Source organism: Acyrthosiphon pisum, chromosome A2, assembly GCF_005508785.2.
Source record: "Acyrthosiphon pisum isolate AL4f chromosome A2, pea_aphid_22Mar2018_4r6ur, whole genome shotgun sequence".
NCBI classification, from domain to species: domain Eukaryota; kingdom Metazoa; phylum Arthropoda; class Insecta; order Hemiptera; family Aphididae; genus Acyrthosiphon; species Acyrthosiphon pisum.
The window spans coordinates 94,022,341-94,028,085 of record NC_042495.1 but is presented as its reverse complement, the minus strand read 5'-3'; positions in this window follow the sequence as shown (position 1 = coordinate 94,028,085).

The window sequence follows — 5,745 nt, the reverse complement described above, 5'->3', positions numbered from 1 at the left end:
TTCCTACACCATCCATTATTTGACTCCAAGAATTTCCCAAGAATCTTTTGAGTGTTGAACAGGCTTTGGACGACTTATAAACATGAGCATTGTCCTTCCAACCACCCATTGAATCTTTTGACGCCATATTGAATTCCAACTATAAAGAGAGTAACCTGGGATATAATGGAGCACTTTTTGTTTAATGAAAGGACGCATGCTGAATTAATTCGAAAAATATATTATATCAATAGAACATTGTATAATATAAATTTAAAATCAGTTATAATTTATCAATACATGAATTCTATATTTCTAAATAAAATTACTGTAAAACAAATAAAATTAAAACAATAGCACAGTTTTAAAATTGAGAAACAGAAAAATATGAACTTATAACTTAACTCAACAATTCACTTACTAAAGTTCATAACTGTCAAAAAATGTTTTATCACATTTGTCTATGATAACAAAACCATAGTAACAAACAATTGTGACCAGATGGGAAATAGTAAATTATTTATACATAATAGTTCTTTGCCCCATGTGCCATTATACCCTCAAGTTACTTTAGATGTAACTCAATTTATCTAATTTGGCTACTAATTTATTATTGTATATTATTTTATAACTTGGTGCAACAGTTTATAATAATCACAACGAAACTTATATCAAGAGAAAATATTCAATTTAATAAGTACTATGACTATACGTACATTAAAAGAATCATCGATTGATACGAGACTTGTAATGTTTCCTTTGATTTCTGTTGTGTTGGCTGACGTTTTGCTTAGGTACAAATTAAATTTAATTTTGTTATTTGACTGGATTGAAACACAACGCATAATTCCTAAGAAATTTGTTCGGTATTCACCGTAAATAAATAAATATAATTGTTTTAAGCAGTCTCGAGTATTAGAGAACATTCGTTTGCCACAATGGGATGGTTACTATATTCACACATATAATTAGTTAGATACTAACAAACGGTAATTGTGGTAAAAACAAATTTTTACTGGTATCTGAATTAACAACGATTACAAAAACAATAAGATTGATTAGTAAACTTTTCATGTTTGGTCTAAAGTGTTATAACTATACAAGCAAACCAGAGTCAAACCACTGATAGTCCACTATACTCCACCGGTACCTACTTAATAAATTTCAATTGGTTTAGTAATATTTTTTATGTTCATTAGAACTATTTATTGACCTTGCTTTCAGTATTGTTGGAGTAGATAACGTTTATATTGTTATCATTATAACCTTCAAATAATTAATTTTTTTAGGTATGGTATTCATTTTTAGATAACCTACCTAACTCATGACAGTTAAATAGCTTGTACTGATATCAATCATGGGCAAGGCTATGAATAAAATGCACTTTAAAACTATTAAATATGCATACACAGCGGCGCCGAAGTTTTTAAAATGTGGTCGGGCAATTTTAAAACTTCCCGGCCTCAATATCTTAATTATTTAATATAAAGGTACCCTAATATACATTTATTCATAATCACGGTTTAAAAATTCTCATGATACGAAATTATTTTGCATTATATTATATCTTACTACATAAATATATTAAAGTTATGAAATAAATAAAATATGGCCAGCCGGCCAAATTTTTTAAAAAAGAGGTCGGGCCACGGCCCAACGTCAAGATGGACTTCGGTGCCACTGTGCATACATATTATAATATGCACTAAAAACTGACAAAATATGAATAAAAATATGCTCTAAAAATTCTTAGAATATGCTCTAATATTTAAAAAAAAGAAAAAACCACAAAATTTTAATTTAAATTTAAATTTTTTCTTTATAGTTCTTTATTGATTTTGGTTTAAATATTAGAATTGTTACACATTGATATGAGTATATCACTGATATGAGTATATGACTTATTGGGCTTGACTAGTCTTGATCTCCATCGTATACAAGATCTATAAAAGATATATGCTTAGAATAGATTATGTTTCTACTTAAAATTATATCTTTTACCTTTAAAGTAGTTATTGCATTGTACAATCAATGATGTCTATAGTTGTTTTAACTTGAAAGACCCCCTGTTTGGTGCCAACAAAGTTTTATATAAAGAAAAGGAGAGTTCTACGTCTGAAGAAGTTATTGGGACAAACTTGAAATATGTCATGTCGCTACTGGTTAAATCTTCTGGTATATCCAAACCACGTACTCTTTCGCCAGTTAATATTTTTGAAATATTACACTTTACACATAATTTGAAATCCTTTGTTTTTGTTGAAAACTGTTTAATCTCGACTTCAATAGTACAATAGTCAATAACACACGTTAAATATACGAGTAAAAATAGAATAGTTTCCATGAAACTATACAAGTCATAGTTTACACAAATACATTTAATATTTTAATGTCAATTTAGAACAGATTGACCGAGAAAATGTAAATATTACAAACAAAAAGCATCCAAAAGCATTTATACAAAAAAATCATTAAAACATGCATTTATATCTAAATTATCTATATGCCCTAACCCATGAAATATGTAAAAATATGCGTAACAGTTTTAAGCAGTAGGTAAGTATCCTCTAAAGTACCTATTAGACTTAGACAACTTTCTTTTATTATAATGCGGTGATTGCTATATTTATTATGATATTAAGAGGTAGGTACTTACAACCGGTAATTGGGGTAAAAACAAAGGGTTACTTATATTTGAATTAGCAACAAAAAAAAAAATCAATAAAATTGATTAGCCAAAACTTCATATTTTTTGATTTAAAATTTAAAACATCTTTTTACGTGTGCACTCCTCGTGAGTAGACGTACAGTGCCGTAACGACCTGCCTTATCTTTGTAATTAAGCTAATAATCACTGCTGTTATCCAAGTAATATGAATATTTTAATTTACTCAATCTACCCACCAATTTAATTTAATTACCAATCTAATAGTTTTATAATGCATCCACCAGCGAAATCTTCGCTATCTCACAGTCATATTAAAAATACCAAAAATAACTCAAACTCAACAATACACCCAATTAAAATTGTTAAAAGCAATGACAACACAAATAATTGGCAAACGGTACCGATTAGATCACCTTCAACTCCAACTTCCCCTAATCCAAAAATACAAAAAACCAACTTTTATTCAAGCAAAAATCTGTTCGCAGCCCTCGCCACTAACGAAATATCATATGAAAATTCAAATGAAGTCGAAATGCTATCCCAAGAAATCTCAAACGATCAACCCAAAATACCACCTATATACATAAAAGACGATATCAATTTCTTCGATTTCTGCAAAAAAATTAAACCGTTCACCGACCCCGATGGGTTTAACACTAAGAGCTCATCATCCGGTTTAAAATTAATGACGTACTCAATCAACGCATATAGACAAATAATCAAATTTCTCGAAAATAATAATATGAACTTCCACACCTACCAAACGAATGAAGAAAAAGCTTTCCGAGTAGTAATCCGCCACCTCCATCATACCACACCAACAGACTACATCAAAGAAGAGCTTCATTCTCTCGGTTTCATCACTCGCTCAATTACTAACTGTCTTCAATACAAAACCAAAAACCCACTTCCATTATTTTTTGTGGACCTGGAACCTTCTCCATCAAACCATAACATCTACAAAGTCGATTCAATTTGCTATACCAAAATCAAAATCGAAGCACCTCATACTAAAAAAAACCCAGTTCAATGTCTAAGATGCCAAAATTATGGACATACCAGAACTTATTGCCATCACACACCCCGATGTGTAAAATGTGGTGATATCCACCTCTCTTCTGAATGTCAAAAGGACTCAAATACTCCAGCAACATGTGCCCTCTGCTCTGGGGATCACCCAGCATCATACAAAGGCTGTCCCAAATTCAAACTGCTCCAGAAAGGACGATCTTCAATCAAAACCAACAGGCCAACCGAAACCCAAGACTCCTCCTCAACTTCAATCAAAACCAACACCATTCAAGAAAATAACTTTCCCCCACTCTGTCAACCCCAATGGAGCACCTCCCAGTCTACCGCAAAACAAAACCTCCCCAATACCCACTCCCACCCTAAAAAAAAATCAAAATCTCACTGAACCCTGTGTAAATCCAAATACTGATTCCGTTTCAACCCAATTAACAAATTTCTTAGTCCAATTCCAATCCCTAATAAACCCCCTTGTCACACTACTCACTAAACTCATTGATACTCTACTAGTTAAATGACAAACTCTTACTCAAACAATTCACCCCTCTCTCTCCTACTCTGGAATTCAAATGGCTTACAAAATCATTATTATGACCTTCATCTTTGCCTCAACAGTCGAAACATTGACATTGCACTTATCACCGAAACTCATCTCACTCCTAACAAAACCTTATTCTTCCCAAATTACTCCACTATCCGAACCGATCACCCTGATGGTACAGCTCACGGCGGAGCAGCAATTTTTATACGTAATAATATCAAATACAGTATCAGCCCTCCTACTGCTAACCAATCAATACAAAGTGCAAACATCCAATTGAACATCAACAACACAAACACTACCATTGTTGCTGCATATTTCCACCCCTCAAATCCAATCGATGAAATCATCTTAAATGACTTCTTTTCTTCTCTCAACAAAAACTTTGTTATAGGAGGTGACTTCAATTCAAAACACCCTCAATGGGGAAACAACATCACTGACACCCGAGGTCGCAACTTACTCAAATTTATAAAAATTCCAACCTACGTACTATCTCACCCCTACATCCCACCTACTGGCCCTCTCACCAAAACCGAAACCCCGATATTCTCGATTTTTTCATAGTTTCATTCCCTCCAACCTTGCAACATTCAATTCTAAATATAAACGAACTTTACTCTGATCATACAGCTGTGTTACTCTCCTTAAATACAACTACCCCCACCAATGTCAAACCTAGCCTCGCTAGAGGTCCTATATCCTGGACAAAATTCAAAGATATCTTAGATAATAAAACAATTCTAAAAATACCATTAAAAAATGCACATGACATCGAAGTAGCAGCTCTCAAGCTAACAAATAACATCCAAAGCGCTATATTTGATTCTTCGTCCAACCCTAATAAATCTACTAAATCAAATAATATCCCGAAAATCCTAAATGAAATGTTAGCCCAAAAAAGAAGAGCAAGAGCCAGATGGCAATCAACTAGACATCCTCTGGATAAACACGCACTCAACTCCATTTCTAACAGATTAAAAAAAGAATTTTACAAAATTAATTCTGAACGCTACGAAAATAATATCACCAAACTTCAAGCAACTAACGGCTCCCTCTGGCGTAAAACAAAAAACATATTAAAACTCAAAGAACTTATCCCGCCAATAAAACTACCCAACAACAAGCTAGCCATATCTGACTTGGAAAAATCAAACACATTTGCCGAATATTTTTATGAAGTATTTAAACCTAACAATATTAACCCGCCTATTAACCATTTAAATAAAATCAACCAATCATTAAACAGCGCTCTACCCACTACAACACCTCCCAAACACTTCACTCCAAATGAAATTAAATATACAATCAGCAAACTAAAAAATGGAAAAGCCCCTGGACACGATCTCATTACAAACAATATACTTAAACAACTTACAAATAAAGCAATTCTCAACATTACCCACATCTTCAATGCAATGCTCAGACTTTCTTATTTCCCACCACTCTGGAAAATTTCAACAATCATACTAGTACACAAACCTGGCAAACCCAAAAATACAACATCTTCTTACCGTCCAATCAGCCT